Source organism: Zootoca vivipara, chromosome 6 (assembly GCF_965207765.1).
Source record: "Zootoca vivipara chromosome 6, rZooViv2.hap1.1, whole genome shotgun sequence".
In the NCBI taxonomy this organism is placed as follows: Eukaryota; Metazoa; Chordata; class Lepidosauria; order Squamata; family Lacertidae; genus Zootoca; species Zootoca vivipara.
In genome coordinates, this window is record NC_142589.1 from 18,219,925 (window position 1) to 18,237,582 (window position 17,658).

Consider the following 17,658-nt stretch of genomic DNA (forward strand, 5'->3'; position numbering starts at 1 on the left):
GGCCTTTTCATGTTGCGAACGGGCCTCCGGAACGGATCCCGTTCGCAACAAGAGGTACCACTGTACATATATTAGCAGGGTATGCCAGGCACCACCTAGGAATTTTTTAAGAAACCCACAAATACTGTGGTTTTAAAAATCGATAGTGTCATCTGTGAGTTTGGATCCATCACGCCAAGAATCAGGTGGAACCACGCAAAAGCTATGATTCAAAATGGCGCCTGGCATATATGATTGTTTTTATTTTAATGTTCTCTCGTAAGTTGCTTTGAGTTCTCCTTTCTGGAAAAAAAGTGACTAAATATTAATAAAGAAGAAGAAGAAGCTACAATTTTATATTGTAGTGTTGAGATGTATTCAAGGTTTCTATGAGGTAAAAAAAAAAAAAAAAAAACCAAAGAGTTGAGAGCTGAAGGAACTCTGAAGTTAGACTCAAAGACGCCCCAGGACTACTTCCTAATTTAAAAGAAGAGGCAGGGAGAAAGACTAAAATGATCTCTGTTTTATAACAGGTCATTGTCACAGAGGCAAAGAGAGTGAGGGAAAGAGCCCGCTCCATCGTAATCATTGTCAGAGTCTGAATGAGCTTATCTCTTTGTCCAAGACAGATGTTGAGTAGAGGCCTGCATTTCTATCCCCTACATTTTGTGGGAAAGCTGAGAGCTGAGTCATCTCAAGACCACTTGGAGCCTTTCAAGGGGGATTTTTTTTTCTAAAGAAAGAAAGAAAATGCAATAACAACAAAACGATACGAGGTGGAGGCAGGTAGCAGACGTTCGCTACCATTGACCATCTCTCTGCCCCACTTCTCTCTCTTTTGAGTACATTGTGTGTCAGATCTTCAAAGCAAAAACCACGGGAATTGGCTATCTGTATCTGAGAATTATGGATATTATAAGAGGTTTTTTAATAGTAGTAGTAGTAATAATAATAATAATAATAATAATAATAATAATAATAATAATATGGTTGTTTTGATGGATAGCCCACCCTATCACAAGGATCTGGGACAGATTATGGCAAAACCATCCAGTCCAAGGAATCTCAGCCAGATGGGCAGGGTATAAATAATAAATGATTATGATTGTGACCCTCCAAGTCTTGCTATCTGCCCTTTGGGCCTCTCCCCAGACTACATCTCTTTCTTAGTCACATCCCCCAGGCCAAAACCCTTATCAGCCATGCTTCAACCCTCTCCTTAAGTGTTTTTGCCTGGCTGGAATATGCCATTGAATAATGCTTTTTCATGCTTGCCCGGACGGAGGTTGAAGAACCTATTGCACCATAACAAAGGTAAAACTTACATCCATCGTTCAGCCTAGTACTTTTGCCTCTGGCCCTGCCCACCCCTGGGAAGTGGCCCTCGGAATGTGGCCGAGAAAGAAACACACACACACACACACACACACACACACACACACACACACAAAATGGCCTTGATGTCTCTGCTTTTGAGGTCAAATGTGACTGCACTGCATTTTACACTACAGGGTTGGTGGAGTCGGAGGTAATTTGCAAGCATTCATGGTCAATGGTTTGATAGCAATTTTTTACATTTTATTTTGTTAAACTACTTTATTTTGTTAAACTACAAGCCGCATAGAAATGTTATGAAATAAATAAACAAACCTATGCCTCCTTTTCTTTACCTTGGGCATTCCGCCTGGGTTTGCAGGGGCCTGATCCGTGGTGGTCTGGACTAGCAGTTACTCCCATCTCCGCCCCAATACCTATAATTCTTCTTGAAGGATGCTATTTCATGAAGGGAGGGAATGTAGGAAAGAAGCACTGGATGGGTGGGGTTCAGCCCTCCCCAAACTCCAAATTTGACAGCCCTACCCAGAAATTTACAGAGTGGCTTCTGAATGGGTGAGAGATGGGAGTTTGCAACAGCATTATCTAATTTTAATCTGAGCATTGTGTGTGCCATCTATCCATCTGCCTGCCTGCCTGAATTCTTACAATAATATAATCATACAATCATATAATGCAATCATGTGAAGATAATGCTACACACACTCACACATTTATACAGTGGTACTTTGGTTCTCAAACTTAATCCGTTCCGGAAGTCCGTTCCAAAACCAAAGCGTTCCAAAACCAAGGCGCGCTTTCCCATATAAAGTAATGCAAAATGGATTATTCCATTCCAGACTTTTAAAAACAACCCCTAAAACAGCAATTTAACATTAATTTCACTATCTAATGAGACCATTGAGCCATAAAATGAAAGCAATAAACAATGTACTGCAGTCACACACTCAATCAATCAATCAATCAATAGCTGAACTGGGTTCCACACACACACACACACACACACACACACACACACACAAAAGCCGCAAAAACAAAAACGCAAAATACATAGCAAAAACAGACAGACCGCAGCGTAACACTCAAAATGGAAGTGTGGCACTCAAATCAGAAGCGTAACACTCAAAACGGAGCACGTTCGGCTTCCGAAAAACATTCACAAACTGGAACACTAACTTGTGGGTTTGCAGTGTTTGGTTTCCAAGTTGTATGAGTACCAAGGTGTTTGAGAACCAAGGTACCACTGTAACTTGTTCTTCATCCAAAGGGGCTGCACACCCAATGACTGTCTCATTTTGTGTTCACAACAACCCTGTGAAGTAGGCAGGTTAGGTCTAAAAAGCTGGTGACTTGCCCAAGGCTTCTCATGGAGCCTGATGGCCGAGGAGGAATTTGAACTCGGGTCTTTTTCCGGGCCGAGTCTACCACGCCACATTGGCTGTCACTGCCAAACCGTGTTGAGCAGGCTCCGTCCTTTTCTGAGAGGGAAGACGGAGATTGACAGCTAGCTCATTCACAAAGCTGGTTAAAGCGGCAGTGGCAGTGTCAAAGAGTGTTTCCCTCCCACCTTGGAAGTGACAGCCCCTGACCCTCATTGCCGGATTGTAACTACTAACCAGATGGTCTTTTGGGAGTTGGTGTCCCCCCCCCCTTCCTCCTCTAATGCATTCAGGCCCAAGCACCATCACTAATGTCACCCGTAGTGGCAAGGCACACGTCTATTGTCTGAGCAAGGAGGGGGAAAGTGTGGGAAACTCAGCGGAACTCAAACCCACACAGCCTGGTGCTAATAACTCCTTTGTGGGGCATGAATGTGCCATGAACTCACGTGGTTCTTTCAGCCAGGGCTGGGGGTGGGGGGAGAGAACTGGGCGGTGGAAGGCAAGGGACTCGGATAAGTTTTTCTCAAGGGTTCTCATTTGTCAAGGAGGGATCCGGGGAGTTAAAAGAGGGGAGGCACGCGATGGCAGGCATTTGCAAACCGAAGTGCATTAAGTTAAACTGCGGAACTCGCTTCCGCAGGAGCCAGCGACGGCCGACATCGGATGGCCTGAAAAGAGGATTTGACAGATCCATGGAGGAGATGGAGACTAGGCATGATGGCTTTGCTCTGCCACCACAGTTGGAAGCAGCTATGCTTCTGCATACCAGTTGCTGGAGGGCTGGTGGAGGCAGTGGGTTGGGTGGGATTCCCACAGGGGTGCTAACTCTTGGTGTTCCTCTGCCTGAGATGGCTGCCTTAGCTGACCTCATGGTGATGGTTGCGGGGGGTTGGGCATCTGGTTGCCACTGTGAAAACAGGATGCTGGTCTAGATGGGTCTGCTCCAGCAGGCTCTTCTTATAGCTTGACCCATCAAGCTCTTTGTGTCTCAGGAGGACCCCAATATCTCCTGAAATGTATCTCCCGGGATAAACTTGCCAGGACCCTTAGATGTTCCTCAGAGGACCTTCTCCAGGTTCAGCCTCTGAGCGATGTTTGGAAGGTGGCAACAAGGGACAGCAAGGCCTTGTCAGGGCTGCTGGTTCCTCATCTCCTCCATGAGGTCTTGAAGGGCTGTTCCTTGGAAGTTGCAGCAGCAAGAATTGTATTCTGCCACTCTAGAGGGTAGGACCTGAACCGGTGGATTTCTAGTACAAGAAAGGAGATTCTGACCAAACATTTGGAAGGGCTTTCTGAGGGTAAGACTGTTTGACAGTGGAAAGGACTCCTTCAGAAGGTGGTGGACTCCCTTTCAGTGGAGGAAGGTTGGATGGTCACCTATCAGGCATTCTTTAGCTGTGGTTCCTTCATTGCCAGGGGAGGGACTAGGTGAATCTTGGAATTCCTTCCAATAAGGGTAGAAAAATGAGAAACCGAGAAGAATAAAAAGTGACAAATTTTATTTCTTTCATTGAGCTTGAACTGGCTGCCTTGCAGGGCCCCTTCAGTGATCCAAAAAACTTATGTGTTACAGCTGAAATGAATCCTACCCCAGAGTAGAGCTATTAATGCTAACTTAGGTTTCGTGGGTGGCGCTGTGGTCTAAACCACAGAGCCTAGGGCTTGCCGATCAGGAGGTCGGCGGTTCGAATCGCTGCGATGGGGTGAGCTCCCGTTGCTCGGTCCCAGCTCTTGCCCACCTAGCAGTTCAAAAGCACGTCAAAGTGCAAGTAGATAAATAGGTACCGCTACAGCGGGAAGGTAAAGGGCATTTCCGTGCACTGTTCTGGTTTGCCAGAAGCGGCTTAGTCATGCTGGCCACATGACCCGGAAGCTGTATCCCGGCTCCCTCGGCCATTAAAGCGAGAGGAGTGCCACAATCCCAGAGTCGTCCGTGACTGGACCTAATGGTCAGGGGTACCTTTACCTTTACCTTAGGTTTGTTAATTTTAACGGGTCTGCTCTGAGTAGAATTTAATTGGCTACAACCATATCAAATCCATCTCTCTCTCTCTCTCTCTCTCTCTCTCTCTCTCTCTCTCTCTCTCTCTCTCTCTCTCCCTCTCTCTCTCTCTCTATATATATACCGTATATGAGAATGAGATGGATTTGATATGACCATGTCCCTAATTAATGCTCCATTCACCAGTTCAGCACTTACTGTGTGACACACTGGATTCTACTGTAGGCAAAGAAAATCCATATAAATCAGTGGAGCTAAGTTACCCATTTCATAGAATCATAGAGTTGGAAGGTACCCCCAAGGGTCATCTAGTCCAACCCCTGCAATGCAGGAATCTCACCTAAAGCTTCCATGACAGAAGGCCATCCAACCCCTGCTTAAAAGAACCTCCAAGGAAGGAGAATCAATGGAGATTCTCCTCAGAGTAGGGTCAAGCATTGGGTGCAACCCACAGTCCTTGCTGGAGGGCTGATGAGGCTTTGAAGGTGTGTGTCTCCCACACTTCTGGCTTAGCAGCAAAGCCCTGAACAAGAAAAAAGAGGGTGGGAAGCTTCTGTTTAAATGCACTTCTCGGGGCCATTCACCCCCCCTTCCCACCCTGCGTGCGTCTCTGCCCCCCCCCCTTTCCTCTAACTCGCAGAAATTCCCACAAGCCTTGTCTATTGGGTGTACAAGAGGGATTTATTATTTCCTGGTTTATTGACTCTGAAAGGCCCCAGGGATTACGGCTGCTTTGCACATGAATCGCCGGAGTGTGTTGTACAAAAGGCCGGGGCTGTGGGATAATGTATTTGGATGTGGGAAAGAGCTGACCCTCCGAGATAGCAGGCTGGTGCCTGATGGTAGGAATCAATTATGTTTCAAAGGAACACATTGCTCTGGGGGTATAAGCAGGGGGAGAACCAACATTAGGGGAAGCCCTCCCCATCCATGGAAGCCCCTTCCACCCCCTCCCCTCCCAGTAACTACCCCAAAAGAAAGCATTTACATGCACATATAAATTACGTTTCCGGATCTCTCTCTGCTGCCTTTGAAATTTCTTTTGAAGCTAAACCTCTCTCTCTCTCTCTCTCTCTCTCTCTCTCTCTCTCTCTCTCTCTCTCTCTCTCTCTCTGATATATATAAGGGCAGATAAAATGCCCCCTGTTGGAAAATTGTGGTCCCACCCCCTACAACTCCTCAGGAGGCAGTGAGGGCCACCAACCTAGATGGATTTAAAAGAGGATTGCACAAATTCATGGAGGGGAGGGATACCAGGGGCTAGTAGCCATGATGGCTATGCCTGCCTCAACACTTGGAGGCAGCGATGCTTCTGAATACCCGCTGCTGGAAACCACAGGACGGGAGAGGGCTCTCGTGCTCGGATCCTGCTTGCAGGATTCCCACAGGCATTTGGTTGGCTACAGTGAGAACAGGGTGCTGGACTAGACAGGCCAGTGGCTTGATCCAGCAGCCTCTTCTCACGTTCACATGTTCTTCATGCTTGCACAACCTTAGCTCTGAGCTATACACAATTCATAGAATCATAGGGTTGGAAGAGACCACAAGGGTCATCCAGTCCAACCCCCTGCCAAGCAGGAAACACCATCAAAGCATTCCTGACAGATGGCTGTCAAGCCTCCACTTAAAGACCTCCAAAGAAGGAGACTCCACCATACCCATTGGCAGCAAATTCAACTGTCAAACAGCTCTTACTGTCAGGAAGTTATTCCTAATGTTTAGGTGGAATCTTCTTTCTTGTAGCTTGAATCCATTGCTCCGTGTCCGCTTCTCTGGAGCAGCAGAAAACAACCTTTCACCCTCTTCTATATGACATCCTTTTATATATTTGAACATGGCTATCATATCACCCCCTAACCTTCTCTTCTCCAGGCTAAACATACCCAGCTCCCTAAGCTGTTCCTCATAAGGCATTGTTTCCAGGCCTTTGACCATTTTGGTTGCCCTCCTCTGGACACGTTCCAGCTTGTCAGTATCCTTCTTGAACTGTGGTGCCCAGAACTGGACACAGTATTCCAAGGTGAGGTCTGACCAGAGCAGAATACAGTGGTACTATTACTTCCCTTGATCTAGATGCTATACTCCTATTGATGCAGTCCAGAATTGCATTGCTTTTTTTATCCGCTGCATCACACTGTTGACTCATGTCAAGTTTGTGGTCTACCAAGACTCCTAGATCCTTTTCACATGTACTGCTCTCAAGCCAGGTGTCACCCATCCTGTATTTATGCCTTTCATTCAGATGTAGCAAAGTTGGCACTAATTACCAGACAAGGCAAAGTCACATGGGAAGTTTCTGCAACCGCAACACTTCTGAAGCACAAGGTCAGTTTGCGTTTGGAGATAGGAGATTACTTTCCCCCAACTTTTTCTTCTAGTGGGTTAGAGCAGGGGTAGGCAACCTAAGGCCCCTGGGCTGGATGCAGCCCAATCGCCTTCTCAATCCGGCCCACGGACAGTCTGGGAATCGGCGTGTTTTTACATGAGCAGAATGTGTGCTTTCATTTAAAATGCATCTCTGGGTTATTTGTGGGGCATAGGAATTCGTTCATACCCCCCCCCCTCAAATATACTCCTGGCCACCACATGGTCTGAGGGACAGTGGACCAGCCCACGGCTGAAAAAGGTTGCTCACCCCTGGGTTAGAGCATGGTGCTGATGATGCCAAGGTTGCAGGTTCGATCCCCGTATGGAACACAAGCATATTCCACAAATAGGAGGTCAGACTAGAATAATCCTCAGGGTCTCTGCAATTCTATGATTCTAAGATCATCAACAATATGGATATATTTGTGTTAGCTGACCAATGGGAACTGCCTTCAACTTTCCACCTTCCTTATTCCTTTAGTTCCCGCCAGAAATCTATGGGATAGGGCAGGGGATTAATGAAGATGTTTTGGCCTACAACTCCCATGATCCCTTGCTAACAGGACCAGTGGTCAGGGAAGATGGGAATTATAGTCCAAAACATCTGGAGGGCCGAAGTTTGGGGATGCCTGGTCTAAACCACTGAACCTCTTGGGCTTGCCGTTCAAAAGGTCAGTGGTTCGAATCCCCAAGACGGGGTGAGCTCCTGTTGCTCTGTCCCAGCTCCTGCCAACCTAGCAGTTCGAAAGCACCTCAAAGTGCAAGCAGATAAATAGGTATCGCTGTGGCAGGAAGGTAAACGGCGTTTCCGTGTGCTCTGGTTTCCGTCACAGTGTTCCGTTGCGCCAGAAGCGGCTTAGTCATGCTGGCCACATGACCCAGAAAGCTGTCTGTGGACAAACACTGGCTCCCTCGGCCTGAAAGTGAGATGAGTGCCACAACCCCATAGTCGCCTTTGACTGGACTTAACTGTCCAGGGGCCCTTTACCTTTTGTTCTTTTTTTCTTTCTTAACCTTTTCAGCAACTGATATTCAGAAGCATTGCTTAACCCCCATCTGGCTGCAAATCCTGGTGTCACTTCCTAATTGTGCCGTTGGAAAGAATGATAGCTGTGTATGTGTGTATTAATAATCTAAATCTGATTTGTCTAGAGACTTAAGAACCAGAAAAGGAAGTTGAGGGAAGTCCTGGCGGGTTGGGGAATGACATTGTATTTTGTTTTTGAAATAATGATAAAATTGTAAAAATGTAATAAGAAGTATTTTTTTAAATAAATAAATAAATCTGATTTGTCTGATTTTCCCCATCATGCTACTCTCTGGCATCCTTGGACTTGCTGGTAGCTCCCCTCCCCTCCTGTGTGTGTGTGTGTGTGTGTGTGTGTGTGTGTGTGTGTGTGAGAGAGAGAGAGAGAGAGAGAGAGAGAGAGAGAGAGAGAGAGAGAGAGATGTCCTCTGTACCTTCACTTTCTCAGGCTGTGTGCCTGTCAGTCAATGCAGCAGCCAGAACAAAAGACGTGTGTCTTGGGAAACTATCATGGGGGGGGGGGGGGAGGGAGTGATGGCTTTGGTGTAGCTGGACAGGTGGGTCTTGGAGGGATGTCAAAGAATTTGTGGACGTGCTCAGCAAGCAGTAAGGCAGGGTGATTCCCACGAAAGGCAGATGGTGTCCTCCAGTAAGGAGAGAGGAAGAGGAGGAAGCCAGAAAACCTGGTTTTTAGGTGGGCTATATGCACAAGACCTGCGTGTGTGTTTCTATTTGAAAGCAGGGGGTTTATGACCCGGCATTTATGGCTGTGAAGGAGGAGGGGCAGGTGTTGAAAGTTCTTTCGCATCGTGGCGTTCAAGAGAACCCCACTTTTCTTAGACAGCGCCACATGGTCAAGAGTTTACAAATAAGGACGTGCATTCGAACACATCTGCACATCTCCTGTATTCTCTTGCACAGGAACTGACAGCGCTCAGGCCTGGAGTTCATGTTTCTTGTAACTGAAACAGAGCTGCTAAACCAGCAGATCATAGAATTGTAGAGTTGGAAGGGACCCCCAAGGGTCATCTAATCCAACCCCCTGCCCTGCGGGAATCTCAGCTAAACCATCAAACCTCTGCTTTAAAAGCTCAAAGGAAGGAGAGTCCACAACCTCACCTTCTTCCAAGAATTCAAGCATGAGATCGGTTTCCTTGATCACACCGGAAGTCTGAGAGCCAGCAAGAGCCAGTGTGGTACAGTTCTTAGCATGTGGCGCTAGGGCTAGTCAAGGGTTCAAAACCTCATGCAGCCTTGTTGGGACACCTTGGCTCACCTCTCAATGTTGTGGAGATTAAATGAGGGGGCAGAGAACCACGGACATCACCTTGAGCTCCTTGGGAGAAGGCTGTGATATATGTAATTGCAATGAATGAAACATGTAAAATAAAAATAGAAAAGGATCTGTAAAACCAGGGGCACGGGGAAGACCTCAGACATGGAGGGCCATCTCTACCTGCAGACCCTCCAAGTGTCCCTATTTTCCAGGGACAGATTTACAGAAACTGCCCCAGGGACTCAGCTAATACAACTTCAAATAAAACATTTTAAGTGTGTTGTAGAGTGTAACACTAGATGGTGATGGTGAGCTATGGCAAATTCAATATATTTTTCAAAATGTTTTTTAAAAGCATTTTCACAGCATTTTTTATATGTGTCTAGATTCCTCCCCCCCCCCAGTTTTCTGATCTGATCCCAAAATGTCCTGCTTTTATTTAGAACGTCCCTATTTTCATCAGAGAAATTTTGAAGGGTATTGAGTTATGCCACCCCTGAGCCAAGGAGATATATAAGACACCTGAAGGCAGTCTTGTATAGGGAAGGTTTTTTTAAAAAACTGTTTATTGTTTCATTATGTTTTTATATACCTTATATTGGAAGCAACCTAGTCAGATGGGCAGAGTATAAATAACATCATCATCATCATCATCATCATCATCATCATCATCATCATTAAATAGGATGTCCCTATTTTCATTGGAGAAATGTTGGAGGGTTTGTACCTGGTCCTTGTCACTCTCCGCAGGCCACACCCCCTTTTCTCAAGCCCTGCTCTGCATCCTGCGTGGCTGGAATGTGGCTGTCAACTCTGATCATTCCTCTTGCATGTCTAGATGGGCGGACAGAGATGGGTGTTGTCCATGCATGTGCAGGAACGAGCCTACTGCACAAAGGCAAAATTTGCATCCATTGCTCTGCCCGCCTCCACCCCTGTTCCCTCCACTCCAATCGCTGGTGTGTGTGGCCCTCAGGAAGCTCCCTAGATAGAAATGTGGCCCTTGGGCTGTAGAAGGTCCTGTGTTAAACCGTCAGATGCTCTCCTCCTCCTCCTCCTCCTCCTCCTCCTCCTCCTCCTCCTCCTCCTCCTCCTCCTCTGCCACCATCCCCATCCCCTGCCAGATGTTAAGCCCTCCAGAGATAAAGGCAGGGATTTCCCAAAATGTCTCAGCCCGGCTTGACAGCTCTTGATCAATGGCCCCAGCCCCACACAGTAAATGCTATGCAGATGGCCTACCCAAAGCAAGGCTCCCTTCGCCCCGGCACAAAGGAAAGTCAAACAGCATTTCTAATTCAGCTTGTAGCTTGGCACACTTCCTTTTTACGGCGGCCTTCAATGCCTTGAATAGGGACGCAGTGTGGGAAACTCAAATCCACTCCACACTCACAGTCCAGGGCCTCAGCTACACATCTGCCTGCAGCCGTCAGGCATGAGGAAGGTGGGGGAGAGTGGGGAATCAGATTAAACTGGCCGAGGAGGGGAGGAGGAAGGGGTGGAAGGGCAACAACAGTGAGGCGAAACTGCGGGAGCAATTTCACAAGGACAATTATTGCTAATCTTGATTATTAAACGCCAGTTTTGTTCGCTTGGTCTACAGGCCACAAATGCCAGATACAGTGGCTTGTCTCTGACGCTGACCCTACTCAGAGCAGGCCCATTGAAACCAATAGGCATGGTTCATTTAGTCCCGTTATTGTCCTGTGGGACTACTCTGAGTAGGACTTGGTTGGGCACAAGTCATAAACATCAAATACAGCATGGGGGCTGCTTCCAGCTAAATCCTACCACCCAGGGCAGACCTAATGGGGCTACCCTAGCCCAGTCCATTGATTCCAGTGGTTCTCCTTGGAGAAGAATTAGAACTGGATAGAATCGATGGTTTTCGTGGCAGCTGCTGCAGAGAGAAAAGCAACCACTGCAATATACATGATCAGAGGAGGTACCTCTTGAAACAGAAAGTCAGCGATCAAAGATAGTTTTAAAATACTGGCCATTATGACTCGGAGCTCATCTTCCCTTTAAGAATTGTGAGCCTGGTATGGGGGAGGAAGTGCAATTCAGTTCACATCCAACAACAACAACAACAACAACTTATTATTTATACCCTGCCCATCTGGCTGGGTTTCCCCAGCCACTCTGGGCGGCTTCCAACAGAAATATTAGAATATTTCTTAAAGATTAAAAGCTTCCCTAAACAGGGCTGCCTTCAGATGTCCTCTAAAAGTCTGGTAGTTATTTTTCTTTTTGACATCTGGTGGGAGGGCGTTCCACAGGGCGGGTGCCACTACCGAGAAGGCCTTCTGCCTGGTTCCCTGTAACTTGGCTTCTCGCAACGAGGGAACCGCCAGAAGGCCCTCGGCACTGGACCTCAGTGTCTGGGCAGAGCGATGGAGGTGGAGACGCTCCTTCAGGTATACTGGACCGAGGCCAGGGGTGGGAAGGTTTGATGTCAAATATATCAAACCTGCACTTTCTGAAGCAACACAAGGCCAGGCAATCAGCACCCATCAACAGGACCTCTGTTGACAAGTGTAAGGCCCAAGATGACTGGCACTGAGGAAGACAATGTTTTAGGTGTTGGGGTCACAAGTGGTTTTAGACAGTGCTATTTTTCTAGAAAAAGAGACCTGGGAATTTACCACGAACACCTCCCTTGTTCTCTTATAATGGCAATGGCGCCCACCTGAGAGGTGCCAAAACTGAGTTCAGGCTTAAAAAAAAAAAGGGTCCTGGTTTTAGCCACTACCAGTGTTGGCTGGTGTTGGGGACTGTTGGGGCAGGAAGCAGGGAGACCAACAGTAGGGGGCGCCAGAGTCAATGACAGGCAGAGCCAACAAATTCTAGTTTTGTCCCCTGCTGAGTCGTACAAGGGCAACTAACACTGACTGGGAGGGGGAGAAGCAAGCAGAGGGCAGACTGAATTGGGAATGTATCAGTCTCTACTGAGCACTACCATTGAATTAATTTACCTGTGCCCATATAAAAGGCGAATTCCATGCTGGGAATCATTAGGAAAGGAGGCACAACTAAATCTGCCCATATCTTAATGCCATTACAGTATCCATGGTGTGATCACACTTGGAATAGTATGTACAGTTCTGGACACCTCACCTCAAAAAGGATACTGGACAGCTGCATATTCCTACATTGCAGGGGGGTTGGACTAGATGATCCTGAGGATTAGACAACTTGATGGAGGATAAGGCCATCAGCAGCTATTAGCTCAGATAGTAATCTCAGGGTTGAGGGTTTGAGCTCCACTTTGGGTGAAGGTTTCCTGCATCACAGGGGGTTAGACTAGATCAGTGTTTCCCAACCTTGGGTCTCCAGCTGTTTTTGGACTACAACTCCCATCATCCCTAGCTAGCAAGACCAGTGGTCAGGGATGGTGGGAATTGTAGTTCAAATACAGCTGGAGACCCAAGGTTGGGAAACACAGGACTAGATGATCCTCAGGGCCCCTTCCAACTCCAGAATTCTGTGACACCTCTACTATTGGAGGTGATAGGTATCTGAATATCAGCTGCCGTGAATCACAAGCAGTGAAAGTGCTCATGTGCTCTGATCCTGCTTGCCAAAGAGCACCTGGTTGGCCACTGTGAGAAGAGAATACTGGACTAGATGGGCCATTGGCTGGCCTGATCCAGAAGGCTTTTCCCATATGGGCAAATGATGTGGGACATAATATCATGATGGAGGATTGGGAAAGGTTGTGGAAGAAGAATATGAAATTTACCGCGTGTAATATTTTAAGAGAAAATATGATGAAAATGATGTATAGATGGTATCTTTCACCGGTAAAATTAGCTAAGATTTATCACAAGCATGATAATAAATGTTGGAAATATAAAAATCAAGAATGAACCTTTTACCACATGTGGTGGACTTGCCCCAAAGTAAGGGACTTCTGGGAAAAGATTTATAATGAATTGAAAATAGTGTTGAAAAACACATTTGCTAAGAAACCAGAAGCCTTCTTACTTGGGATAGAGATGAATTACTGAGGAAAGATGTTATTTTTTTCCTGTATGCCGCAACAGCAGCAAGAATTTCAATAGCCAAGAATTGGAAGAATGAAGAATCACCAACGGTGGATGAATGGCAGAAGAAGATGATAGAATATATGGAATTGGCGGAGCTAACCTTGAGACTCCGGGATCAGAGGGAAGAAGCGGTGGAAGAAGAGTGGAAGAAATTTAAAGTTTATTTAAAGAATAAGCATAATATTGGATAGAATTAATTGAAGTGAAGGAGGTACAGAGAGGTTGTAGAAATATAAAATGTAGAGGAGTAAATATATTTAGATGTAGTTATGTTTGGAAAAGGATTTGAAATATATGTTAAGATACAATAATATAATATAAAAAAGGCTTAGTTAAAATGGAAAATAAGTTTAAGGTCAAGATGTAGAAATTACTATAGATGATTTACAATGTAACGTAGTTGGAGGAGGAATGAGGATATAGAAAGTTGGAATTTTATTTTTCTGTTTTTTTTGTATTTTTGTACTTTGTATTTTGTATGTTTTTGTTTTTGTTTGTTATAAAATCAATAAATATATTATTTTTTAAAAAACACAGAAGGCTCTTCCGATGTTCTTGTGGAGGTCGTCGCTGAGAGCACGCCATTTTGTTCTTGTAGGTCAGCTGACAGAAAGAGGGCCTCTGGGAATAAGCAAAGCGCCTTCCCTAAAATTACCTGGGATCAGACTTTGAATTCCCCACCCTGATGGCAGGGGAGGGCCATAGATTAGCTCTGGCGCATACATAGAAATCTTCGGGATCAACCTTTCACAGCTCCAGGTAGGACTGAGGGTGACCCTTGCCTGCAACCCTGGACAGCTGCCATCAGAGAGTGCAAAAACAATTGAGAGGCGAATTGTTCGGCTCAGTATTAAGCAGCGTCCTCTGCTGATCCGTTCCCCCAAACCTGGCTTCCTAGCTCCTAAGCTTCCTAGCCGCATGGCTACGGAGCTTATTCCTCTCTGCGCAGAGGAAGTTCGAAACCTCCTGAGTTTCCCACGCATCTTCTTAATGACATTCATCCTCTCCACTATGGAAGTGTGCCTGTCCACAACAAGCACATTAGCCATGGTCCTTGACTCGCCATTGTGTTCAGTGGGAAAGAGCAGAGTCCCAGAAGACCATCTGGGGAGTAGCTCCCAACAAGACAGCGACTCTCTCTCTCTTTTTTGGGGGGTGGGTGGGTGGGTGGGAAGGTTTGACTATGCGGTAAATCTCCTTTATAAAAAGGAGGGGAACATCTGGCAGAGATTGCAGAAGGGACGGGCACTTTGTAGCGGCACTTTCTCAAGGCTTGTTATCACCATCGCCGGGATCTCACGATCAAGGCGCCAACAGCCACACGCCAACGCCGGGGATGGGCAAATCTGTCCTCTGCGTTCCTCATTTCTCCAATCTTAAATTCAGCTTTCCACGCCATAATACGTTGTTTTTTAAAGCCATGAAAATTCATCAGCAATTTAGCACTAATATATGCATTTGGTAGGCACTTCTGCCTGATGTACACATTCTTTGCACGAGCCGTTTCCCCCTAATACAATACAGCTTTGCCTGTCATTTTCCACAAACAGAGGGATTTTCCTGCATGCTTGAGCCTACTATATGCATTATGGCACACATTCCACGGCTGGGGAGCTGGACTGCAAAACTCAGAGAAGTGAGAATTTTGAAAGGTGGCTGTCTTTCTTAGTTTGGGCATTGTGCATTGCTGATTATTAAACTCCTGGGGGAACTGCAGCTCTGTGAGGGGTTTCCTAACAACTTCCTGCACCCTAAACTACAGTTCCCAGGATACCTTGAGGGAAGCCATGCTTGTTCAAACTAAGGTCCCTTAATTTCGGTGGGTCTACTCTGAGTAGGACTGAGTGAAATGCAACCACCTCTGCAGGCCGCAGAATTACTACATTCCAGCCAATATCTAGTCAGGCTCTCTTACCATCCAGGGCCTCTACCCCTATACACACCGGAATGCAGAATCTGAGAGAAGACATATTTTAAAAGATGCATTTAAAAGCACAAAATTTAGTGTGGCTTATTTTCAAAAATACCGAATGAACGTGGAGAAAAAGTGAAAGTGACAGAAATCCTAAACTAGCCTGAGCCATTCCTAGTTTTAAACGTCAAGTATGGATAACTGAAATGAACGCCAATGCTTTCTGGTTACACTTCTCTCCATTTTCTTCTTGTTGCCCTTCTGGATTTGATCGTGAGCTCCTTGGGGCAGTGAGTAAGACATTTGGGCACCTGAGGTGAAGTACAAGATGGCGTCCCTGCCATGGAAGGAGTGAGTGAACGCCAGGAGGCCTCCATGCCATGCCGTTCCTTGTAGGCCGGATCTGCTGTCTCTGTGGATCCTGTCATCTGAGGTGGTTGCCTTACCTTGCCTCATGGCAGTGAGTCAAGTGCTGCACTCACTGAGGCTGCTCTATAACCAACAGCAGAAATGGCTCCTTGTTTGACGTCCATCTCTGACCTCCTAGCCGTAGCAGCAAGTTAATAATACCGGCCGACCTTAAAGGCAGTTGTACAAATAAGCAACAGCCACACTTCCCTCCTCCTTTCCTTCCGCTTATCATCATCAGAGCCAGTGTTTAGTAGTGGTTAGAGTGCCTGACAAGGATCCTGGAGACCCGGGTTCAAATACCCACTCATTCATGAAGCTCCTTGCATGATGTTGGGCGAGTCACTCATTCTCAGCCCTCCTCCTCCTCCTCCTCCCAGTTGTTGTTGTTGTTATTTGAATTTATATACTGCCCCATACCCAGAGGTCTCTGGGCGGTTCACAGAACAAAACCAAAACACAAAACCACAAAATTTATAGTCAAAACCAAAACAGCCCAATAACACCGCCTTGCAGGGTTGCTGTGAGGATAATTGGGGGGGGGGGACTGTATGTATCACCTCGAGCTCCTTGGAGGAAAGGTATGCAAACAAACAAACAAACAAACAAACAAACAAACAAACAATAATCTCACCCCACCCTAAATGAAAAGGATGGTTTTTCTCTTTTATTTTTTATTCCCCCCCCCCAATGTAGATTAAACCTGGCACTTGGGGCAGGGGAGATCAAGGAATAAACAGATCGACGTGTCCTCTAAACTAGCAAACACCCCCCTCCCCCCCAAAAATTATACCCTTCCAAAACAGAGCACATGTGCCGAGAGATTATCGGTGTGGTTTTGGAGGAGTACATGGGAGAGGAGGTCATATAAACTTTCCCACCACTTGACATAAAAGGTTTTGAGCTCAACAGCTGCCATTCCAAACAAAAGGTGGCAAGGCTTTTCAAGGCTGGAACAATTGGGGATGTGTAGGGCGGGGAGGGGGGGTGAGAAGGCGGAAGAAGAAGAAGAAGCGTGTGCTAGAGAGACAGGTCACCTTCCCCCCTTACCTGATCTCGAGGGAGGAGGGAAAGGCTTGTGCATAAGCCACAGGATGTGCTTAGTGCGAGAAATTCCATCCCATTTGCATTTAAAGGCAAACCTACGCAATTCGCACCTTTCCGAACGGGATTTGAATCAAACCGTCAGTGGTCCTTCAGAATCCGCGCTTCTCTGAATTTTGCAATGTCAGGTAATATGTCCAAACAATAGTATTCAGAAGTGTGCACATGTTACTGAAAAGAACGTACAAGAAGTTGCAGCGTTTTTTGGGGGGGGGGGGAATTGCTCTGTGAACTGCTTTGAGGTTTTGCCTTGTTTAGTTGGTTCCTAAAATTTATACACCGCATTATTAGGAAAAACCTCAAAGCGGTTTACAAAATACGTAAATAAAGCAAAACAGTGACATTATTGATAAAGAGAATTAACAACAGCAATTTAAAACATTTCAAAAAAAATTGAAGGCCTATTACAAAAAGATTAAAATGTGCACCAGCTTTCTAAATATCTGGGTAGGCTTGCAATCAAGCAGTATATAAATCTTACTGCAATTAAGCGGTATATAAATATCGTGATCGAGTGGTAAAATTATATGCATGCCTACTCAGACATTCAACAGGACTTAGCTCAGCATTAAGTAACCTTAAATTCAGAGCATCTGTGAAGTCTTCTCCAACCTGGTGCCTTGCAGATGTTTCGGCCATTGACCAGGCTTGCTTGGGCTGATGGGAGTTGTAGGCCAAAACATCTGGAAAGCAGCAGGTTGGGAAAGGGCTGGTGCAGAGATCTGCATGATTAATCTCACAGTAAGCCTCCCTCCCTTGAAATAACAAACTAACACACACACACACACACACACACCGGACATCATTAAGCTACAGCTCA